We start from the raw sequence: 20,531 nt of genomic DNA, 5'->3' as shown, positions 1-20,531 counted from the left end.
GTCCTCTGGACCCAGACTAGCCGACCAATAAAATTAAAACAGAGCGTCAACCGTATTAGTTTAAACGGCACATGCAACATGGTTGAACAAAAATCTGACCAAGTAGAATTTCACTTCCAGAACAACCAGATTCCAGACGTGACAGTAATAGCAGTAGGACAACAGCCTGGTGATGGGGGGTCCTCTCTATTTCTGAAAATCAACCTTCCTTCCAGTTTAAGGTGGTATTCCACACTGGAAGGAAACACTCTGAAATTCTGTACTAATCCACAATCAGACATTCCCACTCCGATAGTCCAGAAAGATGTGAAATCAGCTCAGAGCCTGGCTGATGTTCAGCAAATTGGAGAGCAGTGGTTCATCCCTGTTCAGTTAAATGATGGGAAGGAATCTGTTTTCGCCCGCGTGTGTGTGAACAACGGTAAGAGCTTCATCAGCAAAGCCATGTTCCGCCAACTCCCAAAAGATCCAGCCATTCTAACATTCAAACTGATAGACAAATGGGACATGGACCTGGAAGCACCCAATCCCAAACATCTCCTGCCAAGCAGGTGTATGCTCAATATCTCCATTGGCAACAAGAGCATAGTCCATAATTATTGGGTCATGCAAGACGTCACTGCCGCATTTTACTTAGGCAGTGACATTCTCAATCGCTTTGCCATTAGTTTGGATCTAATAAACTTCAAAGCTTGGTCCCGATTAGTGGCTAATCCCATGGGCTTTGATGATCCAGAAAAAGCATTTAGGTCAGCTCAATTGCTACCTTATGCAGTTGAAATCCAGGTTAAAGAAGAAGTCACCATCCCAGAAAGGGGCCGACAATTCTCCCTGGGAGTAAAAGTTAAAAGAGGACAAAAATTGAAAAACCCTGATGCTTATATTCATCTAAATGATTTTCTCCAACAGCAAGGGTTAGGGGTAAACCCAACACCATTAGTCAACATAGAACATGACACCATTCCAATAGAGGTGGATAACAGTGACTTAAAGGGTATTACTCTAGCCGCAGGCACCATTATTGGAATGGCAGTTGATGACCGACATTTCTCCATTGATTTAGGAATTTAACTGTTAGGACCAATCCCCAAGGACTGTTTTGACAGTGACAGTGATGACAACACAACACCAGACAGGATCTTTACCCGGCATGGGTGGAACTTCCTGGTGTACACTTCCTGCCCTTATGGTAAGGAAGATGTGACTTTAGGAGGGATGAGGTGATTTTCCAGGTCCATGAGGGCTGCCTTTCCCACCCGAAGCCTCCAGTCCAAATCAGCACTCTGACCAGGGACTTCTCCACCCAGCTGTAGGAGGCCGCTGAGATAGCAAAACCAGAAGTCTTTCCAGGCTTCAGGCAGATGGTGGAATAGAGAGTCAACCTAGCTGATGCCTGCGTGACTCTGGAACAGAAGCAAAAGTTGAAACAAGTTTTCTTGGATTTCCAAGATCTCTTTGTGGTAGACTCATATGACTGTGGTCACACCGACATCCACACAACAACAATTCCCACGGACCCTGGCATGACTCCAGTGTTTGTGAAGCAATATCGCTTGCCTCTCACATCCATGGAGTCCTTTACTGAAATAATTACGAACTTTGAGTCCCGAGGAATCATCCGTCCAGTCAACAGCACCTTCAGTAATCCGGTGCTGGGAATATTGAAGCCAAATGGCCAGTGGAGACTCTGCGCCGACCTTAGGGAGCTCAACAAACGGGTCCATACTTCTCGACGGCCTCTGCCCTACATTGACCAAGGGCTGGCCCAGATTCAGGGGTCACAGGTATTCACTGCAATAGACCTGACCAATGGATACTGGATCGTGCCTGTCATTAGGAGGACCAATACAAACTGGCTTTTACCTTTGGGAGCCAGCAGTACACATGGACCCTAACTCCCTTCGGATACCTCAACTCCGGCAATGAAATCAACATTTTCCTACATAAGGCCATGCCCGACCTGGGTGCGAGGGGTAACCTGGCTTATGTAGATGATGTCCTCATCAAAAGTTCAACTGTGGAGGAACACATAGCGGAAATCTGTTATGCTCTGACCCAGTTGAGGGCCGCTGGAGCAAAACTTTCCTTTCAGAAAGCACAGTGGTGTAGAACCCGTGTTAATTTCTTGGGGCATGAAATTACTCCTTAGGGTCTCTGTCCCCAAGAAAAGAAAGTGGAAGCACTTCAGAAACTGAAAGACCCCACAACTCTGCGGGAACTAAGGAGCCCCCTTGGACTGACTAATTACAGCAGAAAATTCATTGAGGGGTACGCAGAGATCACCAGACCGCTGATTCATCTCTTGAAGGGGGCGGGGGGGTAAAGTGGGAATGGGGTTCAGAACAATCTGAGGCAGTAGGACAACTCAAAAGAAGCCTCTCACAAGCGCCTTGCCTAGCTTACCCTGTCAGAAACAAGGAGTTCTTCCTGGAGACAGGGTTCTCTAATACGTGCTTGACGGCAGTATTATACCAAAAGCATGACAAGGTCAATAAAGTAATCTCCTATGCGAGCAAAACTTTATCCTCTGTGGAGGAAAAATTCAACGATTGTGAGAAGGCACTCCTGGCAACGGTGTGGGCATTGAAGAATTACCGCCCGTTTATCCAGGGGGAACACGTCATAGTGGAGACTCCACACCAGCCTCTGCCATATCTCCAAAGTGACCGAATCCGGGCCGGAAATCTGAGTAATTCCTGAATTACTTCCTGGATTCTGTCAATGCAAGGCTTTCCTGTGGAGGTCAGATATGGCCAAAACAAGAAGAGTCCCCTCGCGCAAGGTCTGGCTGACTTGCATGATTGTGCCAGAGAAAACTTTCTCGAGGAGTCTAAAAATCAAGGACAACATGGAGGCATACCTTAATTCCCCACACAAAGTCTTTGAAGAAGACAAGTGTGAAGGAATGCCCACTGTCTATGTGGATGGATGCTCTTACCATGTTGACAACAACGGGGAAAAAGAACTGGAGGCCGGCGTAGGGAATGCATGGGTGAAGGAGTCCCCAGAACCCTCCGCTGGGTACAAAATTGGTCCCCGAAGTAGTCAGGTGGCAAAATTGATGGCTGTGTATCAAGCCGTCCTCACTGCTGTCCAACATCAACTCCACGAACTGGTCATAATCACAGATTCAGATTATGTACGGAACAGGGATTTGTGGAGCACATGGTTAATTGGAAAACCAGAGGCATGTTATGTGCTAATAACAAACCCTTGAAACATGGGAAGTTAATCCAAAACATTGATGATCTGGTCACCTCGAATGGGATGACCCTCTACTGGAAAAAGATTAAGGGTCATTCCAAAGTAGAGGGACCAGACAAAACTTTAAATGACTTAGCTGATCAGCTGGCCAAAACCAGGGCCATCCAAGGTGATCTAATAGAGATTGAGTCCCTGTTGGGGGAACTCCAGGTCACTGCTATCACTGGGTCCCAGACAAATGCTCACAATGATCTTTCAACTGCACAATGGAGTAAGGAGACCCCAGATGCTGATTTGATTATGGCTCAGAAGGGGGATCCAATAATTGGTAAATTTTACCAACACATTGAGCACCCTGAGAACTTTCCCCTGACAGATACCGATTACCATGGGAAAGAGGACCTTAGAGTGTTGATGAAATGTCCAAAAATGTTCCGAATCCAAGACGGTTTGTTGGTAAGGAAATTCCAAGCTGGCCATGATCAGTGGGTGGTCCCTACCTCATTCCGAAGCCTGATGTTAAGCCACGCCCATGATGCGGCCACCGCCGGTCATAGGGGGTTTCATACAACACTTGAGATCTTAAGAGAGGTTGCTTACTGGCCACACATGGGGCAGGACCTCGACCAATACTTGAAGGGGTGTCTTGTGTGTGCACAATTTCAGCCAACATCCCTCACACACCGGGCGCCTCTCCTAAAGAGGGGGATGACACTGCCATAGTCAGATTTGCAAATCGACTTCATAGGCCCCGTGATTTGCTCCGCTAGGGGGAATAATTACATGTTGACGGTGACATGCTTGTTTATCAAGTGAGTGGAATGTCTCCCGGCCCCAAACTGCAAGGCAGAAACAGCAGCTGCCCTGATGATCAACCACATCTTTTCGCGTTTTGGTCTACCCCAAAGAATTGAGTCAGACAGAGGTAGCCATTTTACCAGCAAAGTAATGACTAAGATGTGGGAGATACTGGAGGTTAAAAGGAAGCTACATATTGCTTACCGGCCAGCTTCTTCTGGTACAGTGGAGAGATACAACAGAACCGTTGTGAGCATATTAAAAAAGTTTGTGGCAGATTCTGGGCCAAGTTGGGATATCCGATTACCTCTGGTCCTAATGGCCATCAGATCTACCCCTTCATCTACAACTAAAATGTCACCATTTGAGCTGATGACTGGACGCAAGATGGTGCTTCCCGAGCATTTGCTCAACAGAACCCAAGAGCAAACGTTGATAAATGCCTCCACCACTCATGAGTATGTGGAGAATTTAAGGAAACACCTCCAACATGCTTTTGCCTATGCTCAGCGAAATCTAGAAAGATCAGCTGATAGCATGAAGACCCATTACGATTTGAAAACTTCCAGGAAAGTATATAATGTGGGAGACCGAGTCTATCTATACAATTTCCAAAGGAACCAGGCCAAACAGACAAAATGTTTGCCTACATGGAAGGGACCGTTTGAAATTGTAGATAAGATCTCCCCAGTTGCCTACAAGATCTGCTTCCCCAAAGGTAGTTTGGCGGAAAGGGAAGACAAGTGGGTCCATATTAATCAGTTAAAGTATTGCCATTCCAGGCACACTCTGCAGCAACTGGAGGAGTCCTCTGCAATACCAGAGGGGCCGCTCCAGAGTAATTCAGTTCCAACCCTAAAATATCGCACATATAGTCTCTAAAATATTATGATTCTTGAATGAAAATGTCTTCTAATTCTATCTTGTTTTTTTTTTTTAAATAAGAATGTAAATGTCTTTTGATTTATAAAATGTATATGCCGCCCCACTGTATCAATAGTGGGGGAGAAATGTCTATGAATAGGCATTGCCACTTTGCTTTGTCATCATAGGAGAGATAAAACCTGGAGACTGACCACGGAAGACGACCTGGGGACTGGGAGCAAAGATCCAAGGGGCCCGGGGTACCGCCGAATACTCCCATCAGGACCGGCGAGGAGAACCGGTTGATCCACCCTGATGGAGGAAAAGATGCTGAACTTTGTCATCTGCGGAATCGGAACGAAGATGATGCGGACATCCCAGCGCGTGGATCAAAACATCCTTTGCACCCGACTCTCCCTCGACTCGAAATCAAAGTGCAGTCAGGAGGGGGGTCTTGTTGGGTGTCCTGACCCACGTTTGGACTATTATGCTGCAACATTTGGTGCTGTGGGCTTAGGAAATCCAAGATGGCGGAAAAGCCCACATTTGCGCCAGAATCCAGGAGAACCGTGCAGTTTTGCACACACCAAAATGGTCCCCTGACCTGCCACCCACCAGTGCAAAGAAAGATGGTTCTGTTCAAAATCTGTTTTATTAATGTCAAAAATTGCTAAGATCATGGGCCCGGAACCACCAAACAAAAATCCAACTATGGTTGAGTGTTTTACTTTACTCTACTACAGATCCACATCAATGCCATGTCAAGCAAGGATCATATACTATCAAGTAAAATCCTTTCCTTTTGAAATGTATTAATTCAAGACAGCTGTCAAAAATAGGTGCAGTACCGGCATTGGACACTGACCGGCGCTGGCGCTCTATAAATCCTGACAGGAGAGCTGTCTTGCAGAACTGGGCAGTGAACAGAAGGGGGTCTTATGTAATTAAAAGTTCAAAAGACTGGCCTTTCCTGAGAACTCTTAACACCCCAGAGACCCACACCAGGAGGCAGGATATCACATAGCCCTGTTGATTGAGAGGGAGGGGACTTCCCTGCAGCTTGCTGGACCCAACACAATAGACCCTTGCAATTGAATGGGGTATGCTGATTTTGGGTGTGGACTGTAAACAGAGCTCTGCCGGGAAGTAGAGACATGTGATCCCTGACTCCCCCAGTTCCTAAGGGCGGGCCAGACAGGACTGTGGATTCATATTGCAGCAAATATATGTTTAAGTTAAATGCTTCTAAAATCTTGTATTAAGCTTGCAGAAATGTACAATTTGGAGATCATGAAAATGAAAAATGCCCTTACGATTTGAGCCCAAATTCCACTTTGTACGGTGTTCTGGAACCGAACCCCACTATTTATTAATATTACAGACACTGTTTTTAGGATAGAGACATAGTAATTTCCAGCAATATTCTCAGGGAAGGGATGCAGGTCTGTGTTCATTTTGAGGAAAAACCAATACGCGAAAGTCACTAAAAAGCACAAAATGTTGCCATTTGTGAACCCAGGCTCTGAGGGGGATCAGAGTTGGGCGAGAATGTATCTTAAATTAATCTGTGAAATGTGTATGTAATTTCAACGACGTGTGTATCTGGGAAACCTGTTAGTTATGGAAAATTCATTTTCTAAGTAAAAGCAAAGGGGCGTTTCTTCAATAGAATGTAAGACTCTGACTCACTCTGACACACTATCCCTTCTCAAATCAGGTCACAGAGAATCCTTGACCTATCAAATCATGAGAGGGTTGGGCATGCAGAATGAGACGACCCACCCACTTTCAAAACACATAAAAAGAGACTGCTTGGACAGGCAAGATTCACTTTTCATTTTCTTGCGGAGCGTTTTGCCGGACCACACAACATCTAGAAGGAACATCCAGAACTTAGACTCCAGATAAACTCCAGAACTTAAAGCAGAGAGGCCTGGACCACCAGCTAAATCCTTTTTCAGCAGGCCTCAAAATCATTTGCAAATTATTCAAACAGCCGGGCTGAGCTGTCTGATTCCGGCTAGAACCCTGTGCCAGAAACACCCAGAAAGCAGCGCTGTATCCAGAACCAGAGACCAGACTGCTGTGCAGTGCCAAGAACTTTTGCCAGAACCAGAGACCAGACCACTGTGAAGTGCCGCTAGCAGACCCAGACCAGATCGCTGTGAGCAGAACCAGTACCAGAGAGAGCGAACTTGACCAGACCCTGACGGCCTATTTCAAATTCATAGTGTGAGTACTCAGCCAGAACTGTGCAAAACCAATCTCTTAGTTTAAGATAATCTAATTCAAACTATTTTAACCTATCAGAACTGCATCATAGAATCGTGTGTCCTTTCTCCGATTTTAAACCTGTAAAGTGTCATTTTGCCATTTTGAATCATTATTTAATTTCTGAAAAACTACCTTCATAAAATCGTCTGTATCTTTGGAATCGTAGGTGCTAAGGCTAAGATTATAAGCTTTCCAACAAGCCTAAAACAGACTTGCTACTCCTTATAGTTCCGCCGTAATCGCGATCGACGCACTCAGAAAAAAGTGCCGCGAATTGACAGTTTGCTTCATTTCAACCACGTGTAAAAAATATCTGTCTTTTGCTTCCATTACTGAATCCCATTTTCAACCTGATAGCCATCCCTGAATCATTGGTAGGGCTGACCTGAACTGATTCAAAGTATCTCTCACTCACCCTGAACCTCTAGAGGGAATTAAAAGCATTTTCAGCATATTTTTCACTTCATTGCCACCACATTTAAAAGGATCTTACCTGCTTTAAAATCATACCTGTTTTCCTCGAAACTCGCTGGGGGGAACTGGAAATTTGTATTGCATTTTGTATTCCTGAGAATTGTGTGCTCCCCTTCCATCTCCTTATCTTGCATAGGGGGGGAGGGAATTGTCAAAGAAAAAGTGACCAAATTATCTTTTGTTGAAATCATATCAAGTTTATTTCTGTGCTGCATTTTTCCCTCATCGCCTTTCCTTGAAACCATAAAAGTATTTTCTGCTACCTATCCTTCCTATACTAACTCCTCATTGATTGTAAAGAAGTGTGCTAGTGTCAGATTATCTATTGTCGATCAACATTATATTCATATGCCTAAGTGTGATATCAAATATTAATTTATTATAAAAGTGCGATATATATATATATATATTGTTTAATTTTTCCAATAAATCTTTTAAATTGCAAAACAAACCTACTTCTTGGCTCAGTGAGGTCAGGGGGATTCAAAGAGAGGGGCGTTATATAAGGGTTTATCATCCAGAGTATAACTTGTCATAAAAATATATAAATAAGGGCTTCCCTTGGCCGTCCCAGATGAGGCACTGACTTAGTGGGATTGCTTGATTGGAGTCACTTGACAATGCCGACATCTTGGAAATCACTGTGCGACTGAAGCGGTTGCTTTATCGAAAGCAAATACTTTGTGTATGCGAAAAGATCAACGTGTGCTTCACGATTAACATTTTCGATGACAACCGAACAAACAAAGTTACTATTTGATTGAAAATGGGAATAGTCCGACGGTCTCGGACAGTTTATTGTGAAATTAAAGTACTTTACAAATTCTAAAATGTTTAATGTTTTCCTTTAAAAAACTGTTATTTCAAAATGTAACGTGCTTTGTGTTCATTTGCAGGTTCTGTGTCACGGCACGTAGGTGCTTATGGGCGCTTTTGGCTACGCTGGAGAGGAACGTCATCCAAAAAAGTGTACAATATCATTAGTGTTGGTTATGTGACGAGATGTGGGAGTGTTTTCGTATTACACAAGTGTTGTAATGTACTTAAAAAATGTAGCAGCATACGTTTATTGACTGAGGGGTAGGCTGCAGCCCTTGGGAGTGGGCAGAATGTCGGGGGTCATGGTATAAGGTCATGATCCGCACAATGTGGCTACAGGCCATGACCAGAAGGTAGAAAAGTCAGGATTGGAGTGGCCATGTCCTCCTGGGACTGGCTTTGTGGCAAAGCTGTTCGACATTACGATACATTTGAAAGGGAGGGAAAAAGCGCTGGTGTAATATGTTAACAGCATTTCCTTTTTGCTATTTGCAGGCTGCCATGGAGAGCGAAGAGGGGCCATCTATGGAACAATCACCTTCCCTTTCTATGGTGGCCATCTTGGAAAAGAAATCCTCTTTTTCAGTAGCACAAGTTACTGCTTTGCAAATCTAGATTTTTAATGGCAAATGTTATTGTGTCTATGTTTTTACTGAGAAATATAAAGTAAATGGACTGTATGCGATTTTTAAAACAAATATTTTTAAACTGTGAAAGGTGGTTCTTAAAGTCACATTTACTTTGTTTACGGATGGCTTTTTTTTTTGGGAAGGACAGCTAAGAAGGAAAGTTGCGGATGGACATGAGCAAAGAGGCACCAAACAGTAATATGGGGGGGTAGTTGGACGGGGGAAAATTGTGCGTGTGTTATTTGTAAAGTAGGGGCAGTGTTTCTCATGCTCCTTCATTACAGCTGTGGTGCTGTTTCTTGGGTAGGAGGGATGGCCTTAGCTCATGTCGTTTTCAGATAACTAGTACTTTTGCTAAAAGTATGTACTGTGTACTACATTGTTAATGGTTGACTATGAATAAGTGTTCGAGCTGTGCAAGGGAAATGTTGAAGGTGGAAGTTCCTACATCAGTAAAAAATGTATTTCCACACTGTCCACGAGACATACATCTTATTGTTAAGTGTGTACGGATTCTCGGACACGTCACTGTGCTGTGCGCCAGCATATGGACATGTGGCATTCTCCGCAAGGTGTGCAATGAAGTCAGATGTTACTTTACATTATGGTTATGTGCTACTACTACAAACCGATCAACTTTAGCAAACACATGTTGTTAAAGGGACGTTATGGTTAAGTTGCCCTACTAAAAACCTGTGAAATTCAGTAAAAAAAACTTTGTTAAAGGGACGTCATGGTTCGAAATAAAACCGAAAACCCCTTGAAATTTGCCAGTTATGGTAAGCTAAGCAACCGTAACTCGCGCCACCACTGTGCACTACTAACACTAACACCCAGGACATCAAATATGACATCAGAATATGCAAGTACCAATTGCCCCTTTCCCCTTACTATTACTGTACAGGTCAGAAACGATATCAGCTGAGGCAGCCTTACCACCCCATCAAGTTATGGGTGAGAGATGGGACAAGCTAAAGCAGAGTTTAAGAAGCAATATTTAATATAGTCAATGTACACGCTTCTGCCATAAAGAATTACTTAGCTTGTGAAACACTATTAAGGATTACTGTTAGAGAGTAGAAAGCAGATGCAGTGTGGTGTGTATATATAGGATAGAAGGGAGGAAGTTTCCAGGATACCAAGAGAGGGACTCATTACACTGATAGGGCAGATTGAATCATAGGCAGAATAGATGCAGAATACACGGGCAGGGAAATTAACATATGGCAGATGCATAAAGTGAATTTAACATGAACAGACAATTATAGGTTTCTAATATGGAGGCGAGGAGCGCAGAAGTACAGTAGTTTTTTTAGCATAAGGCTGCAGCAGGCCTTAGAGTAGCAAGTTCTCACACAAAGATGCTGAATTCACAAAACATTTCGTTTATTTTAGAAGCTTGACACTGCCCAGATAGTAGTTTGTAGCAGGCGCCAAGGCCAGATGCATGAAAGGGAGTAATGGATGAAGAGAGTGCAGAGATGAGATAACTGTTCCCAGAACGAGACGCACAGACTCCAGAGCTAATTAAGTTACAATAATAGCACAAACAGGCATTGATGTCCAGGTGCATGAGAACAGTATGTTAAAAGACTTAGTAGCAGGTAGATTAATTGTGGCTCCCGTGGCCACAAATAGTACAACAGAATTAGCTAATAACCAGTAAATAGGAAGACAATACTTCTCCAGCATGGTCTCCTAACAGGTGATCAAGACACGAAGGACACTAGTGTAGATGAGCAGGGGGATGCATTTTCCCTCGCTCCCGCCCCCTCACCACTGACATATTGGAAGAAGAGGAGAAGAGCTCTATGTTGAACCCCATGTGCTGTCCCTGTACCGCATCAAGTTTATGAAAGACAATATGCACTGAGGCAACCATACCAAATGTAACATCATACTGAAAGAGTGGAAGGTTGTCAGCATGTAACGTTGGACATCATAGAGAGCTGAGTGAAATCTGACAAAGACAGAGTGATGTGATGAAGAAGATATACAAGGACATACTTAAATGATATGAAAATACTTAAGAGTAATGATGTAACTGCAGTGACAATAGAAACATGTATGAAATGATAAAGTAACCATATATAAAAAGAAGATGAAGTAACTTGCTGACTAATAAGTGTAAATACGCAGTAATGCAAGGTAGAGGAGACATATGGAAGCTTGCTATAGGGGAAAATATAGCATAGCTAGGACGGCCAGGATAGAAAGATGGACGTCAGCTCATGTATAATCTCAATCTAGCCGACCTCAGAGACAGTCCAGGAATGCAAAGTCAGGAGACGTTGGAGAAATTGCTTTGCTTTAAAAATAAAGAGGATTCTATGTTGGCCTTGGATAAAGGGTGCTATTTTCAGGAATAATTACAAGGCATAAGGGGAGGCAGATGGATAAGCCATGCATGCAAGACATATTTTTCTTAGATTAAAGAAGAAGAAAACATTTGCAAGAGCCAAGTATTGGGCAATTAACAATGGATAAGGTTCATACAAGATGGAGTGAGCAAGTCTCTAGAGGTCAAGATGCACAAGTAAATCAAATCGCAACAAATAAGAGGTCAAAATGGACCAATGTGCAGTCTCCTCACAAGTGATTCAGAAGTCTAAAACAAAGTCTACTCATTAAGCCTCGGATGAAGATAGTGATGTGCTTAGACTCCCTCAAATGTTCCAGAACAGAGAGCAGACTACAGAGGGGACATTTTGGCTTATGGCCAGACTGATGAGAGATGATGGACTAATTGGTAAAGTAGAGAGTAATCTGACATGACTCAAGCACCCGTGTTTCATTTTGCTTATGTGCTGCTGAAGAGCTGAAAGTCCAAGGTTGGTTGAGAATGCCAACCAATCAGAGGGTCAATGTAGCAAAGGGCAACACAATGTTGCATAGACCAATCAGCTGCCATTTTCTCAGCTATAATCATTATTATATGTATTAGAGGTAGTTTGAGGTGTGCCCTACAGATAAGGGGCAGCAATGAAGTTCTAACCCCTATGTATACCATAGGTACATATGCTCCCTTAACGAACCCTCTCCTTCAAAAGGTTTTGCACTTTGCCATGTAGGATGGCGTCATTGATGATGCATATTGGGGTATATAACCTCTGTATAATAAAATGTGTGTGAGCATCCCTCCATTGAGCACCAGTTTGCCCATCTTTATTAAATTGAGAATAAAGTAGAATTTTGCCATATTTTCTGAGTTTGTCTGGTTATTTGGTCTGAGAACTTTATTGGTTATTCCATCTAGCACAAGAGATGCTTCAAGGTACTAAAGCACATTTTGGTAAAAGTGCGGATGGTTTAGGTCTAATTGACATAAGAGCATAGATACAGAGGAGAAGGGATTTTATCCCTTAAAGGAATTAAAAGCAGCGATTGAGCATGTTAATCCGACATACGAGCCCCCCGCCTATAAAAGTCAGGACAATCTGGAAGAGAGTAAAAGCAGAGAGCGTAAATATATATTGATACAAGAGGAAAATAAATGGTGTGATGGGAAGAAGGATAGGCAAGATAGACAGATGGAAGAACCAATGAAACATAACGAAATAAAGGATGGAGATAAGGGAATAACAATAGTGCAGAATGAATTGATGGTAGGATACATATTACTTAAGATGGACAATAAGGTAATTAATGGAGTTCGAGAAAGAGAAGAAAGAGAAGAGCGGGAAAAGAAAGAAAAGAAGAAGAGAGCATATAAAGAAGAAAAGGAAAGCGAAAGCAAGCAAAGGGAAGAACTAAGACGGTACGAGGTGAGGAAAGAAAAGGAGAGATTAGACGAGAAGAGATGAGAGGATGTGGAAGCACAAAGATTGAACGTAGGTAGGTTGCAGAGAAGGCAAGAAGAAGATGAATTGAGGGAGATGAGGAGAAGGGAAGAAGAATGTAATGGAAGTAAGGGATACACAGATGACGAGATACCTATGTCATAGAAGCATAGTGCCAATTGAGCACAAGAACGACTTGAGGAAGAGAGAAGATCACAACAGCCCCGCAGGGAGCCCCAAGGGATACCAAGAATACCAACATGGGCTCACACGCATGAAGTAGACAATGTAGGCAAAATAATTGGGGATTTGTATGGGCAAAATAGGGATAAAGAAGTGTATAAAACCTAAGATAATATAGATGGATCTATTTCTGGGGGATGATGATGTCAATGGGGCACAATGATGTCAAACGCAAATGAAAGCGCGTGAAGGGAGAGTGCAAGTAGATTTTCAAAAGAATCTAGTCTAGAGAATGGGGTAAAATGGTCACATCTAGAAGACATAGTATAAGGGGGCAATTAATTAAGTTAACAGGGAATGCCCTTCTTTGATCAGATGTGTAACACAAAGGTTTGGACAATTGCCAACAGTATTCAAGTTGAAGTGAAAGTAAACAAAGAATAGTCTGTTTTCCAAAGCCAGGTAGACAACCTGTTCTTTGGAATAAAACCACCGTGGTTGAGGGCACAGTTATTTCTCACAGAGAAAGAAACTACTGTGGGTTTTAACACCCACAGGGGCAAGGCTGTGTAGGAAGACAGGAAAGGATAGAGTTTAATTCTAAATGTCCCTTCCTAGTAAACTCTTCTGTCCCTGTGTAGCGCTGCTGGGCCGCCTACAAAAACAGGGGATAGGATAAGAAGAGACACTAACTACTTCTAGATGTTATGCACCATTCAGCCTTGCATCAATGTGCCCATCAACCACTCTCTTCCCCTATGTGTTTGCATCGGAAGAGACAAGTACCCAATCTAAAAACAGTGCTTACGTGATGAGGAGAACATCCATCCACTGGGTTGTGTACAAGTTTATTTGCCCAAGGATTGTTTGTCACACCCCATCCACTGTGATTTTAAAAGGACTATCACAAAGTCAGGTTGCAATCACTCTGAATTTGTGTTAGACCAACATCAAAAGACAAACAATACAACACTCTCCACTTGGCCGTCTTTCTATTAGTATGGCAAGTGGAGGATGATAAAAAACTGCTCATGTATAGAAGGTACATTTGGTATCTATCATATGTAGCAATTGCTGTCTACCGGTTTCAGCGACTCATGCTTGTTAAGGACGCTTTCTTCAGGACAGTCTTTTTCTATGTATTGACAACACTGGGGTTAGAGAGCTAAGTTCTATACCTCCGTGTGTAATTTCTAGTCGGGAAAAGTGGATAATCAATACTTTACCACCTCCTCGGTGTGGGAGGGCTGTAACAGACAGGTGACCTGTGTCAAGACAAAAGCATATTAAATACACACGTCACCATTGGTTGTTCACTGCCAGTAGTTGGCTTTCAGGATTAGCAGGTTTCTAGTGCTAATCCTGTTCTTAAAAACACTACGCTGAACGTGGTGTGATTTACCTCTTCACTTAGTTGTTACTTAAATGTTGAACATATAGCGGATATTTCAAACAGGAGTTTAAAATGGAACCCCAGGTCCCATGGGGGATTGCTTGTATATTTTATAACGTGTCAAAAATGGCCTGAATCAATATCTAAAGGATGTACTGCTAAGATGTGTTTACTATTCATTCCCGGGTTATACATATAGTCACTAGCCTGAATATAGGTCTTTCCATTTGGCTCGATGTATCCTCAGGTGACAGGCACCTGGTGACTCTGTGGTTCGAGTGAGGTGTCGTGCTCCTAGAGCAAAGCGGACAATAAAAGCTCTGTTTTAGTTTGACTATTTGCTGTAGAGCACTTTGTGTGATTCGTACTCGGAGGCACAATAGGGACAGGTTATGTCCATCTGTTATTGGGCAACATCAAGGGCAGGACTGCACTCTAATTCGCACGCGAAACAATTCAGAAAGCGCTTACCGTGCTGCAGGGAAGACACCAAACTGTGGCTGCCCCGCACCAAGTACACAAGTCGGTATGCGGAAGGGAGTATCATTAACCCGTCTGAGATCACGTGCCGTATGTCTGACGTATCACGTGTGCAGTGTAGCTACGTTACGCGTACGGAGGCGTCTGCCCGGAATTCAGGCATCCCAGTGCGGCTACATTGCGTATATGGAAACGTCTGCCCGAAAGTCAGGCATATTCCAAGACTGGGAGTGCGGAAGCGGGCGGCCTCTACCGCCATCTGTTGTTTTTCTTGTCACTATGGCAACGCGGCCTAGCGACAGGTTGGAATCGGATGTTATGGGTCACGTTCGTGCCGAGTGTAATTAGACATTAACTGATCCATTATTATCTAGCACTATCTCAGTCTGAGCTACACTAATCAGGGAGGACGGGGGAGCTGATTGAATCCCGTCTCTGGGGTGCTGTTACTGTGACGGGCTCATATAGGAAATACAGTTTATCATAGAGCTTCGTCTATTATAGAATGGCTAAGCATTGAAGTTTGTAGAGGTACATCTTGCAGGTATCTAGAGGTTAAGGCGAGACAAACATAAGCGCTCAGCTGTTCATTGTCAGTGCTTGCCAGTGTTTGTCTAGAGGTCCCCAAAGAAAGAACACCAGAACTGTCACTATACACTGAGTGACCACAAGCACGATCGAGCAGTGCAGGGAATGCATCCCCGTTTTATGTAAGCAGATTAAGAACACTACCAGGATAGAGACAAACAGGCAAGACTAGCCCCATCTGGAAAACAACAAGTGTAGGGCGGTATGATTATGGACCAGGATTTTCACAATTCTCATTATTAGAGAAAGTGGGAGGAGGACCACAATATATTCCATAGCCATGAAGGGATAAAGCTAATTTAAAATGTAAATTACAGAGTTTAATCTCCAGTTCCAGGAAATTGATTCATGATTTGGAGAGAAGCGCATCAGGAATTATGTTAGCCATAGATGACATAAAAGGCATGTTAGCAGCCAATCCAGGGTAGAGAGCTGATGACATTTGGAAGCAAGAAGGATACTGCACAGCACAAACATATGATGGAGCACCATTTAATAATTGCAGAGCAGATATCTGGCAGACGCTCAGGGTACAATATTCTGATATATTAGATATGGGTGTGATTATGACGAGGAAAAGGGGAGAGAATGAAGAGCGTGTTGCTGTTATTCAAGATATTCCAGAGAGATGGAGCCTTGAGACGAGAGAACCGTGGGATGAAACAGTGGCATTATTTTATCACATTTTGTGTCAGGGATTGACATAGCCAGTGCAAAGGCAAATGAAGAAACAGGTGCCAATGGAATCGAAACCATGGCCAGAAATACAGTTCACGATTGTGCATTATTGCTGATATTTAAGGAGAAGAACAAGGAGAAAGCAGCAGGAGGCCAAGATAGTTCTGAGGAATTTATCAAAATTAGCCATAGAGGATCAGGGTGGGTACAATACTTGGTCAAGAGGAAGAGGGAATGGGCATAGAGGAGGAGGACAAGGTGGATTTCAGAACCCTCATCGAGGAGGAGGATTTAATGTCAGACAACCGCAACAATGCTGGAATTGTGGGAGAATAGGACACATTTCCAGAACTTGTAGTAGCAGAGGATGTATTTAGCAAAATTAGCAAACTGCAAGACAGGGGATGGGCTATGTTCTGCAATATGATACGGAACAGCAGGAGTAGTATGCCCAATATCACACAAAGACTCAGACACATGTGAGGCAGTTACATCAGACACAGCAAGCACAGTTGCAAATGCAATCGCCAAAAGGGCAATCTCAGCTGCCACAATGGAATATGAATACAGGAGTCCCGCAAGCACATGCACCCAAATTAGGGAGTGTGACCATGGTAGGAGGAAATCCTTTCACAGGTACAGGGATGAATTCATATCCACAAAAAGGTAGCCGACAGAGCGACCTGATGTGTTCAGTACCATCTGTGACACATGACCCCCAAGTGGAACTAATGGTCCATGTGACGATAGGAGGCAAGACAATTTCATTTCTTGTAGACAATGGAGAAACTCGTTCCTGCGTCCATGAGGGAAACTATCCAATGTCAGGTATTGCCATGAATGCACAGGGATTCTCTGGGGTGATGAGTTTAGTTCCTTTTAAGACAAATTACCAATCTCTGTAGGAGAACACAACATGTCTATGCCCTTATTGTATTCTAGACAGACACCAGTTAAAATACTAGGACATTACTTAATGATGAAACTTAACATGAGAATAACTTTTATTAATGAAATGAAGGAAGGATGTCTTCTACTCCTGAGATAAATCATACAAAACTGAGAGCGCTTATATCATACCTAAAGAAGCATGGGTGGGCAAGAATAAAACTACATGGACAGATGAAATGACTGAACTAATAAGGCAATCAGTACAGCCACTGTGTTAGGAATTCAAGAATATCATGAACAATTATATTTATTTTCTCATTTAAATGGTGAGGTTATGACAGCAGTCCTTACACAGAAAACACCATTAGAAAATGGACATGAACTGTTAGCTTACTAAAATGGGATTTTAGATACAGTAATGAAAGGGAATTACCCATGTGAGCAATCTGTAACTGCTGATGCATTCATGATTGAAATAGCTTCAAGTATAACAACGGGGGTTCAGTAACAGTATTTGTAGAACATGCATTATTTGTGATTTTTAGAGAAACCTAAAAGTAGATTAACATGTTTTTATTTAACGTGTTTTATTGGTTAAAATAAACCTTATAAGATGGAAAATTTAATTAAAAGCAATAGCTATTTCAAATCAATATTAAAGACAATCATACAAGAACATATACATTTCTATTACTAAAAAATGACAAGGTGTTTTAGTTTTTAACACAACAATACATACATTATTTGATATAAAATGTCTAGCAATCAATACAATATTTCAAGTTAATATCTTTAAAACCTCTTGTGATATATAAAAAACGGTGTAATTCATGACCACATTTTTGGCCGCATAAATGTAAGACCAGACTGGTCTTGATGAAAGAATTGCGCATTGTATCCTTATTTCGCCTATCCCTTTTCATAGAATACAGAAAGGGCAGATCATCTTGTCAATAAAGTGGCGAGCAGTTTTCTAATTCAGATTTACACAATCTGCACAGTCGCATTCGTGTTGTAATACCCCACCATGCTCCTGATCTAGATAGTGTGGGCAATTGTCCTAATAGCAAACACATAATAAAGTGCCTAGTCTTAGGATTTTGGATATTTTTAAAATATGTGCACAGATTATCTATCGCAAAAGCTTGTGATGAGTAACTGGCATAAAATGTTGTTCCTGCTAATTTAGCATTCCTATCACAGAGATCCCAGGTTGTTTCTTTTGCTTTTACCATTTTACACTAAACTGCACAATTCTCCTCAGCACTGGGGGGTAGTTGATTTCAGTTACGAAGGTTCTTATAACCTTGAGCTACTTTTAGGTCTGGGCAGGGTGAGATCAGTTCAATCAAACCTTCAAAGTAAGCATAGATAGAATAATCCCAAATACAGTCGCCCATTATCTTAAAATATAAAATATAAAATGAAGGAGTAGATATTTTTCTGGGTACCCAGCCTGGTCAACCCAAGCTCATTACAGATTGCCACAAATGGCACCAAATTTGCTAGCCCCAGGGACTTTCTCCATAATGTACCTTCCAGTGCATTCAGCCAGGTCACTTCCTTTGTAGTAAATACTTCAAGTCCATATAGGATACTTGGCAAAAACAGGTTTTATATACCTCTACAGAATGGCCTTAGCCTTTTTGAATAAAAGTCTTAATAGCAAAAAATCTAGCCAGGGCCTTATTGTTAATGACACTGGATACTTGTTTCTCACGTCTGTTACATCAGATTGGGATACCTTAGTAAATCTCTTAATCCCACTTCTATTTTTCGTGAAAATCTTAACCTTAGTTTTGTCTACATTAATTAATAGGCAAAAAACAAGGGGGGTCCTGGGAGTCCCTCTGCCCGATATTAGTCCCGGTAATGAGAGACTTACCCAGAGTCTTTAGCTCACGATCTTTCACAGATGAAAAATATCTAAAACATATCAGTCTTTGTCCTGCCCTAGGGCAGTCCAGCACTGACATGCTAAGCAATGCTCCTCTGAACAAGAGTACCAACAGCAACCCCAGACATGTGTTTCGGTCTGGTTGTACCTCCTCAGTAGGATGGAGCTGTGCCTCTCTAAGAATAGTGAGCAATTGGTACACGTCTGGATTCCACTAGTAACTTACAGGGTAATTCATAGAATTTCGCAGAAAAGTGTCGCAAGCGGCTGGCGCAGAGTGTCCGCGTGCGTCTGCGCCAGGCGTGTGCGCCAAAACCGATTTCCACGCACAGCGTATTCATGGATTTTAGGCTCCCAAACCAGCCGTGGCGCAGAGTATCGCAGTGACCCTGCAGCAGCGCCAGTAACGCCCCCAAGAACGCCCTCGCGCAAGGAAAAGCCATCAAAATCGCTAAATCATCGCAAAGGGATGCGCTAACCCTGGACCAGTTTACAGGGCTGCCAAACAAGGAACGCAAAGCGGGTAACGTTCATATCAGGGGTAAGCCGGAAGTTTTACATGCGATTAGCCAGGGTACGTGTATGACAGGGGTACGCGTGAAGTTTTACACGCGATTAGCCAGGGTACGTGTATTACAGGGGTACGCGGGAATTATCACACGCGATTTGGCTGGGTACGTGTATGACAGCGGTACGCGTGAAGTTTTACATGCGATTAGCCAGGGTACGTGTATTACAGGGTTACGCGGGAATTATCACACGCGATTTGGCTGGGTACGTGTATGACAGGGGCACGCGTGAAGTTTTACACGCGATTAGCCAGGGTACGTGTATTACAGGGGTACGCGGGAATTGTCACACGCGATTTGGCTGGGTACGTGTATTACAGGGGTGCGCGGGAATAATCACACGCGATTTGGCTGGGTACGTGTATTACAGGGGTGTGCGGGAATTATCACACGCGATTTGGCTGGGTACGTGTATTACAGGGGTGCGCGGGAAGTTACACACGCGATTAGGCTGGGTGGGTCCTCACAGGTGTTCCCTGTACACCCTCCATGGCCCCTGCAGGCAGCCCACAAAACAGGGGACTACCCTGCACACCTGCTCATGTCTCCCACCCCTCACCCCCCCCAGCAGTGTGGGGCACCCTCCACCAGGCCCCCACCCATGTCTCCCACCACCCCCCAGCCACCATGGGCAGCCCCCACCAGGCCCCCACTCATGTCTCCCACCCACCCCCACCCCCAGCAGTGCAGGGGCAGCCTCCACCAGGCCCCCACTCATGTCTCCCACCCACCCCCACCCCCCAGCCACCATGGGCAGCCCCCAACAGGCTCCCACCCATGTCTACCACCACCCCCACACCCCAGCCACCATGGGCAGCCCCCACCAGGCCCCCACTCATGTCTCCCACCCACCCCGACCCCCCAGCCACCATGGGCAGCCCCCACCAGGCTCCTACCCATGTCTACCACCACCCCCACCCCCCAGCAGTGCAGGGGCAGCCTCCACCAGGCCCCCACTCATGTCTCCCACCACCCCCACCCCCCAGCCACCATGGGCAGCCTCCACCAGGC

The sequence above is a fragment of the Ambystoma mexicanum genome, chromosome 6q (genome assembly GCF_040938575.1).
Source record: "Ambystoma mexicanum isolate Mex_15411 chromosome 6q, UKY_AmexF1_1, whole genome shotgun sequence".
Classification (NCBI taxonomy): Eukaryota; Metazoa; Chordata; class Amphibia; order Caudata; family Ambystomatidae; genus Ambystoma; species Ambystoma mexicanum.
This window is presented reverse-complemented; position numbering follows the sequence as displayed.